Here is a 19,554-nt window from a genome sequence, read left to right as displayed (position 1 = left end):
AACACCACACAGACAAGGAACAGAAAACATAATCTAAAACCATTACTACCGTCACCAATTTTCTTCAGCCAGGCTTTGATGGATGTTTTAAATTGGTTTAATTGTTTTTACAACAGGTGTAACTGCCTTGAGATGTCATGATTTGGCAGTATATAAATGTAATAATAAACAAGTATACAAATGAATTAATATATTATTTTCAAAACCAGTTCCATAAAACTGTCAGTTTGCAAATGTGACAAAATACATCTAGCAAACATGTAGTGACAAAGAAATAAGGTGAACAAAATAGCAACACAACAAAAGCCCACATCAAATGAAGTCAATGGAAACGCCTCCTCCAACAAATTCAACCCAGTGAGAAGTTCATTTCAGTGGGAGAAGCTCCCAGTCATTTCCATGCCTTCAACCTAAGTCACTGGTGAGCAAAACAGACACGTCAACTGCCTATGTGATGATCTAACATAGTAAAAGCCATTTTATTGTTTTTCCTTAAGGAAAGTAAGCTTATGAAATCACCCGGCATTCTGTTTCCATGTTTGCTACAGCTGTAGGGACACACAGGGATACATCAAGGGCATAGTTTGTAATGACGTAATCCACCCCAGTTCAAGATAGCAGATGTGTGAACATCTGAGGTGCAAGTGGGCTAACCTGCGGCCCGTCTAACAGATGTGAACCAAATTTGGTACAGTTGCAGTGAGTAACTTACATAGGAACACCTCAATGATCTAGTTTGTGATGATGTCATCCACTCCAATTCAAGATGGTGGACACATCAACATTTGAGGCGCACGTGGACTAACTTATGAACCACCTAACCAATTTGAACCAAATCTGCTACAGCTGCAGGGACACATAAGGACACTTCAATGGTGTAATTTGTAATGATGTCATCCACCCTGATTCAAGATGGCAGTTGCGTGAACATTTGAGGAGCAAGTGAGTTAACTTGTGAACTGTCTAGCCCATCTGGACCAAATTTAGTCCAGTTGTAGGGATAGTGAAAGGAAAGTAGGCAGACTAGTTCTTACCAGAAATTGAGTAGGGTTTTTTTGCGTAGTATATTTGTACACTGCCCCAAATGCTTGTCTCTAGATGGTTTATAACAAACAAAACAAACTAAAACTTTGAAAAACTACAATTCTAGTTAAAAAGCTTAGGTGAATAAATGCATTTTAAGAGTCTTTTAAAAAGCTGTCAGAGATGGGAATGCAGGGAGTGCATTCCAAAGCCTTGGGGCAGCAACAGAGAAGGCTCATCCCTGAGTAGCAGATGGAACTCTCTGGATGATATCAATGGGTCGTGGGGCTCATAGCGAAAAAGATGTTGCCTTAAATACCCTGGGCCTAATCTGTAGGGCTTTATAAGTTATAATGAGCACTTTGTATTTTGCCCAGAAACATATTGGTAGTCAAGTGTATTGGTAGCCTATTCTTCTAATACAGGAGTAATATAGTCTCTTCAAGATGACCTGGAGACCCACCTGGCTACCACATTTCATATCAACCCCAGTTTACTAAGGCAGCCCCACACAGAGTGCCTTGTAGTAATCCAGTCTTATTTTAGAGTAAGATGTTTTCTCTGCCATCTGCTTTTAAGCTCAGCAACTGTTTAATTCATAATTATATCAGCAGTTTAAAGTTCCCCAGACAAGGTGGCTTTTAAACGAGACTTAAGGTGGACTTTTCAAAGCATTTTTGAAGCTATTACACAGGTAACAGAGCTCTTGAAATAATCACACCATTAAGTGTTTTAAGGCTTTTTGGACAGTCTACAACAGTATCCGGTTGCATTAATTCATGGACTGTAAATGGTATGAAACAGCTGTTGCCCGGAGGACTCAGCTTTGTAGTGCTATACATAACCTGGGGCAAGAAAAAAGAAAGAAAAAGTGTACCCGATTATTGAATCAAACCATGCAAAAGCTTTCAGAAAGTGTAAGGTGCTCTGCTGACTGTTGCTAGCCATGGCTTTTAGATCCATTTAATCAGTACGTTAAAAGCAGAGATAAAATGCTTCCTTCTAAAATGAACAAATATTGGGAGGTGGGTTGAGCACACACAAGCATGTATGACCGCACTACTACAGCATGGTGTAGTGGTTAGAGTGTTGTACTAGGAACGGGAGGACCCAAGTTCAAATCCCCATTCAGGCTTGAAGCTCACTGGGTGACTCTGGGCCAGTCACGTATCTCTCAACCTAACCCATCTCACAGGGTTGTTGTGAGGAAAAACAATCATGTACACCACTCTGGGCTCCTGGAGGAAGAGCAGGATAGAAGTGCAAACAAACAAACAAACAAACAAATATGTATTCTTTTTGTGTGTTCCTTCTCACTTCTAAGCTGACCTATCAATAAAACATGATGATGGAAGAATAAATACAGAAAGCGCATTCATTGAAGTTTGTAATTATTTAAAAGGTCTGTGGAATTAATACCCATCTTGCTTTGGACGAGAAGAGCATCACCCACAACAACATCCGCAAGCCTGCACTGAAAACACACACAGCACACAGAAACTCCTACTCCTGTTCTTTACAGTGAATCAATATTATTGTTTTACTTCCTGGGATTTATTGAGATGTTACAAACTAGAATTTCCCACTGTATGCACGACATTAAGGTCAGCCACAGCCAGTCCTCATCCCCTAGCAGATCATCACAATTACAGGAGGATTTTCTTTTAAGTCAGAAGATAAAACAAATAAAGGAATTTGGCTAAAACCACAGCCCATATTCTGAAGACCTTTTGCACACGGAGATACAGAATTGATCAGAAAATGTATTTATCATTAATAAGGGATCTCAAGCAGCTCTGGTGATTAATTGCATCAGAATACTAAGCATTCATACAGCACTTTTTCAGTGTACAAAACACCTCACATGTAATATCTTAATGCACCTCACAACAAACTTGTAATTTAAGTTAAGTATTATTGTCTCCAGATTGCAGCTGAGACTGAGTGAGTGGCTTGGCTACGGCCACCTAGCAAGTTCATGGCAGAAGCAGGCGCGTAACAACGATAGGGCAAGGGGAGACAGTTGTCTGGGGGCCCCACTGCCTGGAGGGGCCCCCCAGAGGCACCTCACGTGACTCCCCATTGCCCCCTGCCCAGCCCCAAGGCCCCTCAGCCACTTGCCCTGTTCGCCGTCTCTCCAGCTTCTTCTCCTGGCCGGCAATCGAGCAGCAGACACGCTGCAAAGAGCTGCTTTTCTCCCGCCTCTCAGCTGATCGGCGGGTGGGCGGGGCTTCCACGGAGGTCTGGTGTAGGCCTCTGTGAAGCCTGAACTCCAGTAGGGCCCAAGCCAGCCAGGAAGGAGGCAGCCAGAGAGGCCTCCACTGTTCTCTGCAGCAGAAGACCCCCTGCTGCCAGGTAGAGTGTGAACTCCTTTTTGTGGTTACCTTCCCCACCCCCACCCCCACCCGGATATATAGGGATCTGCTTGCCATAGGGCTTTGATATGGGGGGGGAGGGACTGAGAAGTCTCTGAATATTTATTTTTAAACAGCTTGGAAAATTTGCTGGCTTAAAAAAAACTATCTAAAAAGTCCTATAAGTGGCTTGTTTCATGGCAGAAAATTACAAAAACTTCTGGAAGAAACAGTATTATATTTATTTTATTCATTCATTTATAAATGCACTTATGTTCAAGTTGTTTTGCAACCCAGAAGGTCTGAGTGAGAACTGTGAAGCATGCCTTCTGCTTTTATTTTATTTTATTTTTCTTGTGTGTGAACTGCTCCCCAATAACTTGCAGGGACTTCAGGGTAAATCTGGCCAACATGTGAATGCAGCACCTCCCTTCCAGAGGAGATGTGTGTTAAAGGGCTTTAAAAGCCTCCTGTGAAAAACCTCCTGGAATCAAACTTGACTGAATTTGTTCAGAATTCTGAGAAAACAAACATAGGCTCACCCTGCATGGTTGAAAGTCTCCTTGGCTAATCTGCAGCGAGGGGCCCATTTTAATCATTCATCTTTCTAGTGTGTTCTAGGCATTAAAAGTAAAACAAATGTATAGTACTCAATGTATATCACTATATATTGTGACGTGTGCGTGTGTGTATTCAGTGAAATGTATTTCCAGGCAGCATACTTATTTTGGAATATCAGACTTAAATCCTTGGGGGCCTGGGGTGTGCGGAGGCCCTGGACTTTGAGTGGGGGGGCCCCATTTTAAAATCTTGTCTCTGGGCCCACTCCAACCTTGCTACACCCCTGGGCAGAAGTGAGATTCAAACTGGGGAAGTCAGATTTGAGCCGCTGCACTCGTCTCCAGAATGGACAGACATTCAGAGTCACCAGCTTAAATATGAGCCAGCGGAGGAAAGGCCATTCTAATCACGGGCCATCAAGTTTCTAAGACCGTGTTTGGTAATGTTGGAAAGTCACCCTACCCAACAAAACGAAGGATGTTCTGAACACACAATACTGTACTGTGAGGGGATTTCCAAAAAGGAAGTAGCAATGGTAGGTATGGAAACTCTTGGCACAACACTATGCTTGTTAAGTAAGATGACTAGGTTGCTGTAAGTGTCAATGGCACCTTCCACTTTTGTAAGAAAGGAATCCCCCCCTCCGCCCACTCTGTATCACCATCTGCTCCCTGGCCTACTGATCAGTGGAAATTATCTTGTATCAAGATGTGACTGGCCAGCAGCTCTGCTTACTGGCATAAAAAAAAAATCATGCACCTGAGAAACCTTGTGAAGCACATCAGTCTCTTAATTCTAGGCTTTAAGCATTCTACAACTAATATTGGGAACTAGCCGAGCTTGCACAGAGCATCTGTGCACACTTCGGGGCCGGCAGTTACCTTTCCTCCCCAGTGCTGCCTCAGCGGATGGGCCCGCTGCTCGGCCAAGTGCTGCCTCCGCAGACAGGCCCGCCGCCACTGCCTGCCTCTGTGGCCAGGCCCACCGCCGGGCTGAGTGCCGTCTCCACTGGCGGGCTGAGTGCTGTCTCCGCAGCTGGGCCCGCCACCATGCCGAGTGCCGTCTTCTCCGGTGGGCCGAGTGCCGCCTCCGCGGCCGGGCCTGCCGCAGGGTCGAGTACCGCCTCCGCGGCCAGGCCCGCCACCGGTCCGAGTGCCACCTCCGTGGCCGGGCCCGCTGCCGCTTTCCTCCACGGCCGGGCCCGCCAGCCGCTTGCCTCCCTGGCCATGCCTGCCGCCACCTCTGGTCTCCTGGGTGTGCCGGCGCCCAGCCAATCAGCTGGGGTGCCGGGACACACATTCGAAGGCACACTCAGGAGACCAGAGGTGGTGGCAGGCATGGCCAGGGAGGCAAGCAGCAGGTGGGCCCGGCCGCGGAGGAAAGTGGCAGCGGGCCCAGCTACAGAGAATGTTATATATAGAGATGTTACCCTTCATGGGCTATGAAGGGTCTTTTTAGTACCTTAAGCTGAACAGATGTTCGATACTGCTTGGGATGTAATTAAGGATAGGCAACCCTACCGTCATCACCCACTGACACTAATGCCATTTTGCATGTGCATTTTTCAAAGTTTTCAGAACTAGGCACTCCTGTGCTGCAGGAAACTCATATCTAGCCCAGGTGTCTTTAATATGGTGAGCTGTAGAAAGGTGATTCCGAGCCAACAAGTATGGATGTACTCAGCACTGTCATGAAAAAGTCACTTGGGAAATATTGCACAGCAGCTCAAATGTGCCCTGTGGCAGCAGGGGTGGCCGAAAGCCTTAAGCCTACAAATTTAGAACACTGTAGTCAGTGCAACTGAGAGGAGGTGAGAATTTACTCTGTTGCTCTCCACATCACTGGCCTCAGCTTTTAATATTGCCCACTGGCTTTCTGCTGGCCCAGAAATCATGCTGTAGAAATAAATTGCTATTCACAGCTTGCCAATGCCTCTGAAACAGTTACACGTATTAGCACATTGAGAATTGGATCCCAGGCCAACGTTCAGATCAAGAGTACAAATTTCAAATAAAATCCAAACAAACACTATCAGGTATCCCATTTCAAGGCATATTTTTAGCTATCGTTGCGTTTCAAACGTGATGGTTAGCCACAGCTGGGCATTTCAATGTTGGAGGAGAAAAGAATGGTACATGTTTTTATATAAATGCAACAAATCAACGTCAGCCTCAGAGGAGGAGTATGTGTGGTTAATGCTCTGATTCAGCCACCTGAGGGTTTTGCGAAAAGGCAAATAGTGGAATATACATATAAAAATAAAATAAAATCTGTCCCTTACTCTGCACAGAATGATCAAGGAATTGTGGCCTAAGTGCAGCCTCAAGGTTGACAGTGCAGTTCACATAATGGAAGGGCACACCATTTCCAAGCAAAAGGGCATTCTTGGAGGAGTAGGATGGGACACAAAGATTAACAACAACACTTAGTGGCTGACATTCTGACTAAAGAAGCACACATGTACCGAGGGACTGTCGGGATGGGGGAAGTGATTGGGTGCATGTGGAATTCTCCCAGGCCCTCCACTTGCATAGCCCTGCTCTGCCCACGCTCTGGAAGAGTGGAGACACATTGCTGATCCCCTGTAATGAGTCTACTCTCATATAGAGAGTGCTGCTGGAGGCAAAGCCGGGGTGTTCCGTCCACACTTGAGCAAAAGTGCAATGTTGAGGGCCAGGGGAGTCGCACGCGAGCCCCAGTTGCATCCCCACAGCCCTTCATTACGCATGCTCCTCATTGCACATGCGCTTCATTAGTCAGGGTGTCAGCCAGTATTTCCACACCACCTTTTGAGCACGCAAAGCATTTCATGTATTATCTTGCTACAATCTTTACAGCAATGCTCTAAGGCAAGTAAGTGTTATTATACTGTAGCTGGGGAGCTGAGGCTGAGAAGGAGCGGCTTGCCTATGGGCACCTAATTAGTTCGTGGCAGAGGTGAGATTCCAACTGGGAAAATCCTGCTTCACAGCTCAGCCTGCTAGGAATACCAGCTCTAAGGATGCCGTATTTAAGAGCTCAACCAAATGTGTGGGAAACTCTCATGCACCCAAGCCCTTTTTCTAAAAACTTCACAAAAGATGTGAAGCCATGTGTTGCTGAGACACACACATACACACACAGATTTTTAACAGCTGAAATCCTCCGCCCTCCTGGCTATGATTTTGAAGTCCAAATATACTAAAGAGTTTTTCATAACAGTTTTTTCTCTGCTATTGTAGATCTACTTTCTCACACAGATATGCAAGCAGTAATATGATCAATCACTCTGTATATTACCATTAAAGAACAAAAACCAGCCACTAATTATTTTGGCAACTGTGATTTCATCAACAGGGATTGGGGAGAAAAATCCATTTGAATATGAATGACTGAAAGCCTGGAACAAGTTAAATAGAATAATATAATTGTGATCTTCAAATAAACTTCATTTTCTTGAGGCTCTGTTACATGAATTAAAACAAACCTTTATCTTCATTAAAAGGCAGGAATTATCACAACGTTGACATGCAATATTCAGAGAGTCCAACAAGAAAAATGTACAAGTAAATTAAAACTCCAAGGAGCAATTAAAGCATTTATACCATTCTTTCTACTTCCTGCTTACACCTTTTTACTAGAAGAGGCATGGGCATATGCCCAAATGCCAAATCCTAGGTGGCACCTTTGCTTGTGAATTGCAAATCACTGCCATAAAAAGTCAAGAAAAAACAGACATTTGAAAAGCAACCCCCCAGAAACTGGAACCTTAAAAACAGACTTTACAGTGAAGAAATGTTCTAGAATGCTTGCACGTTAAGACCTGCATGAACTTGAAAAAGCATAGCACAGACTGTAGCCCAGAGCTTTGCTAACTATAAATATGTACAGGTCAGTGTTCCATGTAACAGAGATTCCCAGACGTTGTTGACCTCAACTCCCAACAACCCCAGATGCAACGGCCTTTGGCTGGGGATTATGGGAGTTGTAGGCAACATCTACAACTGGAAGGAAGGACAGCTATCCAACTGGTAGATAGCTTCTGCCTTTAAGGATCAACTGTCAACAGTAAAGGATTCAGCAGTCAAGAAATACGCCACAGACTAGCAATTGGTAGGGTTGCAAAGACAGCCTTGGAAAGGATATTTAGATGCCGTGACATGACAAAGATTAGAATCGTTCGGACAATGGTTTTTCCCATGACACTCTATGGATGTGAAAGCTGGACCTTGAAGAAGCAAGATAGAAAAAGCATTGATGCTTTTGAACTTTGGTGCTGGAGAAGACCCTGATGCCTCTGAGTACCAGTTGCAGGGGAGTCACAGCAGGAGAGAGGGCATGCCCTCAACTCCTGCCTGTGACTTCCAGTGGCATCTGGTGGGCCACTGTGTGAAACAGGATGCTGGACTAGATGGGCCTTGGGCCTGATCCAGCAGGGCTGTTCTTATGATTCCATGGACAGCCAGGAAAACAAACAAATGGATCATAGAACAAATCAATCCAGAATTTTCAGTCGAGGCACAAATGACCAGGCTCAAATTATCACACTTAGGACACATTATGCAAAAACCCAGCTCTCTTGAGAAGTCCATAATGCTGGGGAAAGTTGAAGGAAAGAGAAGAAGAGCACAACCAGCAGCAAGGTGGATGGACTCGATTACAACAGCAATTAATGCACCACTGCAAGACCTTAAAAACCAAGTTGAAGACAGATTATCCTGGAGAGAATCTATCTATGTGGTCGCTAAGAGTCAACACCGCCTTGACAGCACTTAATCAATCAGGCAACATCTGGGAATTCTTGTTACAGGGAACACTGGTACAAGCTGAATGCTATTTGACGTACTACTCTAAAAACTTTAGCCACATAACTGCTGTGTGAGCTGTATTTGCTAGCTGAAGTATTTTAAGAACCCCGGTAGAATGTTCTTAAAATGAACATAAGAATAAAACACTGAACCACAAAACCTGTATCTGAGTTGTCTTCCCCATCTTTATATATTTGTAAAAACTTCTGTGGCTTTCAATCTTTAGATGCATTTTAAAAATAAGTTTCCATCTAATAGTGAGAATATATGAGTGCACGCATACATACTGCCTTTTTAAAGAGCACAGTGCTGGCAATCACGTTGCCTGGCTGTCTCCTGCTCAGGAAGCTTCTATAGCCATTGGCTGAATTCTGTTCTGTCATTGAATGTTATACTTTAAGTTCAACTGCAATAGGACAGGTAGAGGAACAGAACACTGACACACAGGGCAACTTCTTCAAAGGAAGTGAAAGGTCCGTTTGGCAAAGATTTGCATGAGGTCTAGGGGATAGGTGGGGCTCCATGCTGTTGGCAGAGAAGTGGAACAGAGACAGACACAGCTGCTGGGCAGGAAGAGAAACTGAGAGCAGGGAAACAAAGCCAGAAGGTAGGAGCCAAGAGAAAGAGACCTCAGCATGCACAGTGGCTGAAGGTAGGAGAGAAGCTAGTGGAATGAGATGCAGCAAAAACCTGATGGAGCAATAGTTGGAAGAGGCTAGTCAGACACAAATATGAAAGAGGAAACAGCACTGAGTGAAGATGGAATTAAGAAGAACGGGGGAGGCTAAGCCGGGGGGGGGGGGAACAGATCCTGATGCTGGAGGCCCTTTGAGAATGGTGTGAAATACAGTGTGAGATATAATTATTACAAATGGAGGGACTCACAGACTACTCCTTGTGTGAGGAAAAAGTGATTTCCAATTATTTCCCACTCACATGATGGATCTAAGCCACTGTTCCCTATTATTGTGGCAAACCTTTCAAAACCAATCTGAAGGTTCCAACACAGAATCTAGGTGTGGGATGACCAACTCTCGTACTCTTGGGGGTCACTCTATTCTTTGTATTGTGCCCATGGTCCAGAAGTGTTTCACTGTGTGGGGAGAGAATTACATGACTTCTCCATATAAACATCACCCCTATCCCTTCATACTTCCTACCACCACAGCCAAAAGACATAACATTGACTTTTCCCTCCTAGGCCCCCAAACCTGTGCCTATCATTCAATTGTATTGATGCTCCAAGCATGATAGACTAGCACATGGCAAAAGAGACACAAATGCTCTGAACTGCTTAGTACACAGGTGGGCAGCTGTACATTATGCACAGTCCTAAGTGTGGCTTTTGGACATTTGGCAAGATAAGAAGACAGTGCCTACCACATGGACAATCTCCCACCTATAGCTTATGGGCAAATAAAAAAAGACTGGTTTGGAAATAAATTGCGGCGGGAGAGTGAGCAGGACACAGTCAGTGTGTCCTCTTTACAGCGTGTCCTCTTTTTGTGGATAACTTCCATGCAGACAAGGATGTTTTCCATTCCTAAAGATACTTTTGCCAATTCTCTAGCAATGAACCCTATTTACTAGAAAATCCTTCTTTATATTAAAAAGTGCACATGGCACAAAGTTAATTTTGAATGATCTGCCCTACTTCCCCCACCCCACCCAATTCAGGAAAATACATAAGATTTTTTTATTTTTTTGGCAAAAGGAATGAACAAGAAGAAAAACTAAAAAAAAGAACCCTGAGGATATATTCGCTTGAAACCTAGTAACAAAAACTAATGAAATAAAATGAACAATAAATCAAACAATAGTTCACAGGGGAACTTTCTGGAGAGACAAGAAATCTGACTTTCTAATATCTCCAAAGAATTAAGACACATTATATAATAGCCAAATTCAATGCTTCCAATGAAATTAGAATGAACACTTTCCTTGGGGCTAAATCCTTTTTAAAAGCATTAGTTCTGCAGCATTGGCTGAAGTCAACCTATTAGCCCTCAGAAGCAAAAACTTTACTTTTTTGAGGCTTTATGAGCATTGAAGGAGGGCCTTGACTGTGGAATATTTTTGTCCAGAGTGGAATATTTTTGTCCTGGCACAGACCTGAAACCTTCACATTTCCTGGTATGAAGTTGAAATTATGGGGACAACCAGCAAAATGGCTCTAATACTCCTTAACCATCTTCAGGATCAATCCTATAGTGATGAAAGCAGCAGGTAAGCATGACATAACATTCTCCAAATGCAGTACTGCAAACAGACTCAGGAAACGACACTGGAAAAACACTGTTCATTGACTATAAGAAGTATCAGAGTCAGAGTAATGACAAGTTGGCATACAGAATAGAAATATGAGACAGCTGGGCAGGTAACAACTCACCTAAGCAACAATCTAGAAAGCTTTATTGCCATTCAGAGACAGCTATGCCCATGCACAACCAGCATTCCATATTATTCTTAGCAAAGAGTTAAAATAAGATTGCAAATACCATGCTTTCCGCCTTCTTCACACAAAATGCTGCCCAGCCATGAGTACAACAGGGTGAGGCTGTATGATCCTAAGCACTTTGACTCAGTTTCACTGAAGACAAGTACATTATAATTATAGGCCCAAATCCAACTAAACTCTGCCTATATTTATTTATTTCAAATATTTATATGCTGCCCAAAACCTGCATCTACAGTGAAAACAATACAAGTTAAACAAAATTAAAATGATTAAAACATTATTTCTACAACCAATTTAACATTTTTTATGTATGCCTCTATGGCAGCTAGAATTATATATGCACAGAAATGGAAGTCTAGTGAACTGCCTTCAAAAGAAGACTGGCTGATAAAAATTTTGGAATATGCGGAGATGGCAAAACTTACAGCACTATTAAGAGATCAAAACTTGGAATGTTTTAAAGAAGATTGGAAACCATTTTTGTTGTATTTAAAAAATTACTTCCCTACTATGGACTTGACAGCAGGGTTTGAAATTTAGTATAAATCGCAGGTTGGTTAGTTTAATTATGTTTGTAAGGGCTTGAACTTATGTTTTGAATTATTATTATAGCAAGGGTAAATTTTATAGTTGATGATTCATGAAGAAATGTGAGCGGGAAGTCCATCTTTTATTGCTATTGTTAAAATTAATAAAAAATGAACTTGCAAAAACAACAACAACATTAAAATCATTTAAAATCAAACGTTAAAAATATTAAAACTATAAATCTAATTAAAAGCCTGAGTAAACAAATATGTCTTCAGGGCCATTTTAAATGCTGCCAGAGATGGGGAGGCTCTTATTTCAACAGGGAGCACATTCCAAAGCATATGGGCAGCAACAGAGAAGGCCCATTCCCAAGTAGGCACCGGACAAGCCGTTGGCAACCGTAGACAAACTTCTCCAGATGATCTCAACAGGCGATGGAGCTCATGGAGAAGAAAGAAGATGTTCTTAAAAATACACTGGGCCTAAGCTGTTCAGGGCTTTATAGGTTATAACCACACCTTGTATTTTGCCCAGAAACTTACTGAAAACCAGTTTAGCTCTTTCAATACAGGAGTGATATGGTCTCTCCCAGATGACCCAGAGACCAACTTGGCTGCTGCATTCTGGACCAACTGCAGTTTCCAGACTATGTACAAAGGCAGGCCCACATAGAGCTCATTGCAGTAGTCCAGTCTAGAGGTTACCAGCATATGTATCACCATTCTGAGGTCATTCATCTCAAGAAATGGACGCAGATGGTGTATCAGCTGAAGTGGAGAGAAAGCACCTCTGACCACTGCCTCAACCTGGGATACCAGGGAGAGGTGTAGTTCTAGAAGCACTCCCAGTCTGCGTACCAGTGTCATGGGTGTGCTGGAAGACTCCGAAGAGGAGCTGGAGGAGGGGACGGAGGTTACAGCAGAGGAGGGGAGGCAAGGACCAAAAGTTGCAAAGGAGAGTGGGTCCGACACACAAGGAGTTAAAAATGAGTTAGAGCCAGGTGAGGCAGCTCTTGTGGAGGAGGCATGAGAGGTCTCAGCTGTGGAGAGGCCTCGGTCCAAGAGACAGCAAGAGTTAAGGAACCACATGCGTAGAACAGGCAAAGCTGCTGACTCGGGATCTCTTTATTAACAGCACCGGGGGTCAGCCTATTAAAGATGACTGCACCACAGCTAATCTGTTGATAGCAACGTCAATTTCCTGTGAGCTAATCAGCTGTGTTTGTGTATTGCCTTGACCGTGTTTGGGTCCTGGACTGTGTTGACCTTGCCCGTGGACTGCAATTTAGACTCTGTTGGATTGATTGGATTTGACTCGAACTGAACCGGGTTTGAAGAATTTCTTCCTGTAAGACTTTGCTATTAGCATTCTGCCTCTGCCTGTTTTATGCTCCGTTTGGCTAGCCTGACAGATTTACAACAACCTGTTCCTTCCGGGGGAGTGTGCCCCCATACAGAACCGGCAAATCAAAATAATCTCCTAAGTTCTGACCCAAAATAAGAAGTACGTTCGTCTTATCTGGATTCAGCCTCAGTTTGTTATCCCTCATCCAGCCCATCACTGCCTCCAGGCAGGCATTTAGGGAGGCTATGCCTTCTCTCAGTGATAATGGCATGAAAAAATAGATTTGGGTGTCATCAGCATACTGATAGCACCGGGCACCAAATCCATCTGATAATCTCTCCAAGCGTAGAGATCTATTTACATGTAGATGTTAAAGAACATCGGAGACAATATGGAGCCCTGAGGGACACTATACGAGAATTCAGATTTTGAATCATTTCCAAGAGACACCTTCTGGATTCAGCCCACGAGGTAGGAGTGGAAACACTGCAAGGCAGTGCCTCCTACTCCCAAACCCTTCATACATTCAAGAAGGATACTAGGGGCAATAGTATCGAAGGTCACCAAGAAATCCAAAAGGACCAAGCGAGTCACATTCCCTCTGTCAATCACCAATTGGAGATCATCCATCTGGCCAACCAAGGCAGTTTCCACCCCATAGTCCACCCAAAAGCCAGTTTGAAACTGGTCTAGATAATCAGTTCCTACAACACCGCCTGGAGCTGGGAGGCTACCACCCTATCAATTACCTTGCCCAGCCACGGAAGGTTGGAGACAGGCCTGTAGTTGCTCGACTCTGAGGAATCCAACGCAGGCTTCTTCAGATGTGGTCTCATGATTGCCTCTTTGCGACATGGAAGTGTCCTGCCCTCCCTCAGAGAAGCATTTATAATCTCTACCACGCCCCCTACAACAGCCTCCCTGCCAGATAATATAAGCCATGCTGAGCAAGAATCGAGAGGGCAAGTGGTTGGCTGCACTATTTCAAGCAACTTGTCTGAATCCTCAGGAGTCACAAACTGAAACTGATCCAGGGTCACCACAAAAGAGGAGCTGCCAGACATCTCAGCATAAGACACTGTAACAATTGTGCAGTTTGAATCTAAGTTGGCCCGAATACAAGAGATTTTGTCCCTAGAACTCATTTAAAAATCGCAGTAGTAATTGTTGGTTCCAAGTACTGATTCAAGGGGGAAGGGGCATGCACTAGCCCCTTTACAACCCTGGACAACTCCGCCAGATGTGAACTTGTGGATGTGATACGGGCAGAAAAGAAATGCTTCTCTGCCACACGTATCGCCTGAGCGTAGATCTTCAAATGCGGTCTGTGTAATAATCTGTTGCATTTGAGCTGAGCATTTCTCCACTTGTCCTCGCTGCTTCAGTCCTTGTAGCTCTTCCATATACCAAGGGGCCATTTTCAAAACAGGTCAGAGAGGATGCTTAAGAGTGATCATGTCAACTGTCCTGGTGAGTTGGCGGTTCCAGTTCTCCACCAGGGCATCAACAGGATCACTGGCAGAGCCAACACTAAATCCTTCCAAGGCTTCTCGGAATCTTATTGGATCCAATAACCTTCTCAGGTGGACCAACCTAACTCGCCCATTAGTACCAATCCTCCCCTTGAAATGCCCCTAATCCAAGTTTTTTCCCCAAAATCCCCTTTCCCTCCAGTCAGGCTACAAATGCTAGTAAGTAAGCTTGACCAGGAAACATTTGTAGGGAAAGTTCCACCCTTAGTAAGAGAACTAATTTTAGCTGGATGGCTAAAATTATAGCACCATGCTTACATGGACTTTTCTAGAATAACATAAAGCCAAACCTCTGCCCCAGGCAGCTTACAATCTAAATGCACTGCCACAGAATCGAAGTGTTAAGCTTCTGCAAGTTTTATTAGGAAAGCAAAGCTATTATTTATAAGAGTAATTGGAGGTGAAACAGAGGCAAAATCTACGCACAATGCGACATTGTTAGGGGCACAATTTATAGCACAGAACGTTTCAGCAGCAAATGCAGGACTGAACACAATCCCAAAGAGAAAAATTTGGAATGAGTGCACACTGCCATGGCTTATAACTAACTTTTCCCATCATGTGTTAAATGAATCTGTTCAATTAAGCAATAACATAAATCACAACACTTAGAGAAAGAACTATTTGTTCCCATATACAAAGCTTTTTGTGCCTATTAAATGTAGGTCACTTTGACCTTTTTGCTAATAACTGGGTATCAGAAATCTATTGCATATTTGTACCATACAACCTGCTTTTCTCTGCTGTTCACAAACCCAGGTGCAGATCGTTCAATGTGTGCACTTCAGATTTCATATCAAGTTCTGTGAAAGCATGTCAACGTGGGGATTAACAGAAGCTCTGCCCACAGAACATTCTCATTACAAGGATTTTAACTCCTGCCAAGCCTAAAACGAGCTTTTTTAGCTATGCTAAATGAAATACAGTGAGAAAAGCCATAATTACAAGTTGGTGGTTAATGTTCTAGAATCTTGCTCAGGCTGGTGTTCAATCATATTATGAAACAAGTAGTTCTAACTAGAACTAATGAGGCCTATTTTTAACATGTTGACTCTTACCTAGGACCCCCTCCTGTGTGCTGTGAATTTGGTTTGTATCTGACTGTCAGCACATGGGTTCAAAGAGGTGTTGCTTATACACTGAGTGATTGCCATCTTGAACCAATATGGTAGATCAGCTTTTTTTTTTTTAAAGTCCCACTGGGGTCTCCTAGGATCTATTCGCTTACACTGTGAATTTGGTTTCTATCTAACTGTCAACATAGGGGTGACTAACTGGTATTAATGACCGCTTTCTTGCAAGATGGCAGATAGGCCCAAAAACAAACCAACCCCCAAAACAGCTAAAGGGTCTAGGACTCCCTCCTATATGTGCTGTGAATCTGGTTTGTAGCCAACTGTTAGCATGAGTTACAAATGGGTATTGCCTATATTTGGAACTAACATGGTGGATTAGAAAAAATACCCATTGAGGTCCTCTAGTACACCCTCTGGTATGGTTTGTATTCAGTCATCAGTTGCAAAGAGGTGTTGTCTATTCTTTGAGTGGAAAGAATGGAACCAACATGGTGGACTTTCTTGAAACAATATGATGGACTGTCCAAAAGATACTGCTTTGGGAGACCCAGGGGACTCCAAGGAGTGTAAATTTGCTTTGTATCAGACTATGGACACAAGTGTTCACGTGGGGATGGGGGGGCAGTCCCCCCCGGATTGATCCAGTCTTCATTTAATTAAATGGGGCATACTCTCAGGGGGTGTATTAGATTGCTGGCTTTGCCCCTGCCCTCACCCCACCCCCCACCCCCAAAGTCCTGCAGACACCTATGATACTATGAAACATTTTTACCATGCAAAGGGAAATTTAAACTAGGGAAATTGTATGAAGCTTCCTATTCCAGGGGGTCTACTGCTCGGCTCCGTGGCCAATGGCCTGTGAGGTACCGCAGGGTTCGGTCTTGTCCCCCATGCTGTTCAACATCTACATGAAGCCGCTGCGAGAGGTCATCTGGGGACTTGGACTGAGTTGTCAGCAATATGCGGATAACACTCAGCTCTATCTCTTCTTGTCACCTGATCCTAGGGAGGGAGTGGATGTCCTGAATCAGGGGCTGGAGGCCATGATGGGTTGGCTGTGGGCTAATAAACTGAAATTGAATCTGGACAAGACGGCGGTACTGTTGGTCAGTAGGAGAGCCAATCGGGATGAGGAGATTTTTACCGGTTCTGAATGGGGTTGCACTCCCCTTGAAGGAGCAAGTATGCAGCTTGGGGGTACTACTAGACCCCGCTCTGCTTTTGGAAACTCAGGTGGAGGTGGTGGCCAGGGGTGCCTCTGCACGGCTTCGGCTAGTGCACCAAAGCACTGTGTCCTTTTCTTGAGAAGGCTGATCTGGCCACAGTTACCCATGCCTCAGTCATGTCATGGCTGGATTACTGTAATGTGCTCTACGTGGGGCTGCCCTTGAAGAATATCTGAAACTGCAGCTAGTGCAATATGCGGCAGCTAGGGTTTTATCTGGAACTGCCCGTTGGGAACACATCACCCCCATTTTGAAAGAGCTGCACTGGCTGCCGGTTCATTTCCGGGTCCAATTCAAGGTGCTGGTTTTGACCTTTAAAGCCCTTAACGTTTTGGGCCCTAGATACCTGAGGGACTGCCTTCTCCCCGGGATACCTGAGGGACCGCGTTGCTGCCCACTTGACGAGATCATTTGAGGGGGCTCTGCTCTGGGTGCTGACAATGAGGGAGGCCAGGTTGTCATACACTCGGGACAGGGCTGCCTCTGTTGCTGCCCTCAGACTCTGGAATGCTCTCCCAGTGGGTATCTGCTCCTCAGTCTCCATCACAGTTTTTAGAAAGCATGTCAAATCATGGCATTTTACTCAGGCTTTTATATGATTGTCTCCACTGCTGCTTCTTGTATTTTGTACTGTTTTTCTGCTAGTGTTTTAATTTATTTATTTTTTAAAAACAGATTTGTTTATATATTTTTTAGCTCAATATTTTAATGTGTCTTTTTTATAATCTTGCTTTTAAATTTTACTTTGAGCTGCCTTGGGATTTTCTTAATGAAAGGCGGGGTATAAATTTAACAGTTTAACAATATATATATTCCATGGCTTCTAAGGCTGCAGCTGGTTAAATGAAAGCTCTTTCAATGCAAAAGCAGCAGTTGGGCTGATGGGGTGGGGTGAACAAGGGAGGTTTAGGTCAAGAAAGACAACAGAAACCCACAAATCAAAGAGGTGAAAGAAGAAATAGAAGCCAGTGTCATGTAGTAAGGTAGTGAACAATGAATATACACACATTTTCAGCACTGGACAACTTTGATTCCTCATATCGCATGATATGAAGCTGCCTAATACTGAGTCACACCATTAATTCCACACCATTAATGGAGTGGCTCTCCAGAGTTTCAGGCAGGGTTTTCTCAGCCCTACCTGGAGATGCCAGGGTATGACTCCAAGACCTTCCGCATGCAAAGTATAGGCTGTACCATTTCCCCAGGAAAATGTGATGTAGCAGTGACTTGGACAATGAAATCTTCAAAATTCTGAAAGCTTTGAGGTTTATTTATTACTTATTTAACATATTTTTATACCACTCAAAACTTGTGTCTCTGGGCAGTTTACAACAAAACAAAATAAATGACAACAGAAAAAGTTAAAACATTACAACAATTTAAAATTATAAAACAATGTTACAACTATTAAAACAGTATTTAATTAAAAGCCTGGGTGAACACATGCATCTTTAAAAACATTTTAAAGGTTGTCAGAGACGGGGAGGCTCTTATTTTAGCAGGGAGCACATTCCAAAGCTTCAGAGAAGGCCTGTTCCTAAGCCAGTGGAAACTGCAAATGGACTTCTCCTGATTATCTCAATGGGCAGTGGGGTTCATGATGAAGAAGATGTTCTCTTAAATACCCAGGGCCCAAGCTGTTTAGGGCTGGGCCCTGGTATTTGTGTTTTGCCTGGAAACTTGTATTTTTCCTGGAAACCTGTATTTTGAACCTTGTATTTTGCCTGGAAACTTATCGGAAGCCAGTGTAGCTCTCTCAATACAGGAGTAATATGGTCTCTCTGAGATCACCCAGAGACCAACCTGGCTGCTGCATTATGGACCAACTGCAGTTTCTGGACTACATACAAAGGCAGCCCCACGTAGAATGCATTGCAGTAGTCCAGTCTGGAGGTTACCAGCATATGCACCAATATTTTGAGGTCGTTTATCTCAAGAAACAGATGCACCTGGTGTATCAGCCAAAGCTGACAGAAGGCACTTCTGGCCATCATTCACCTCAAATTGGGACACCAGGGAGAGGTCTGTATCCAGAAGTACCCGACTGCATACCTTTCTGGGGCAGTGTGACCCCATCCAGAACAGAGGGATCAAACTCTTCTCTTGAGTTCTGACCGCACACAATGAATACCTCTGTCTTATCTGGATTCAGCCTCAGTTGATTATCTCTCATCCAGCCCATCACCACCTCCAGGCAGGCATTTAGAGAGGTTACGCCTCAAAAGAGGTCTAATAGTTGCCTCTTTAGGACAAGGAGGCATCTTGCCCTCCTTCAGAGAAGCATTTATAATCTCTACCAGGCCTTCTACAACAACGCCCCCCCCCCAATTGTGGAATCATAGCCTACACTACATGTGCAAGTCTCACAAGATAATAGACACTTTGCACTGTTGTCTTCTTCTTCTGCCTCTTCCTCCTCCGAATTTATAAAATTATTAATTTTGCCCATCCCCTTCCACTCAAAGTTTTCTATTTCAAATTTACGCTACACAACACTATAAGGCTATTCACAGGATTGGGAGGCAGGAAGGGTGGGTGGGTGGGGAAAGGCTGCGCAAAACCTACCTTCCCTGCAGACGATACTCTCATTGTGGTGGGAAGTGCGGACCATGCTCCTACATGATCTGTGCTGCTGCATGCAGCATTGATCTCCAGGGGC

General features: G+C 43.9%; 1 protein-coding gene across 9 annotated transcripts in view; it reads right to left on the bottom strand.

Moving 5' to 3' along the window:
- Positions 1–19,554, bottom strand: part of SEMA4D (semaphorin 4D) — a 171,715-nt gene that overhangs the window by 81,752 nt on the left and 70,409 nt on the right. The window lies entirely within an intron of this gene.

Source organism: Hemicordylus capensis, chromosome 2, assembly GCF_027244095.1.
Source record: "Hemicordylus capensis ecotype Gifberg chromosome 2, rHemCap1.1.pri, whole genome shotgun sequence".
Taxonomy (NCBI): domain Eukaryota; kingdom Metazoa; phylum Chordata; class Lepidosauria; order Squamata; family Cordylidae; genus Hemicordylus; species Hemicordylus capensis.
This window is presented reverse-complemented; position numbering and strand designations above follow the sequence as displayed.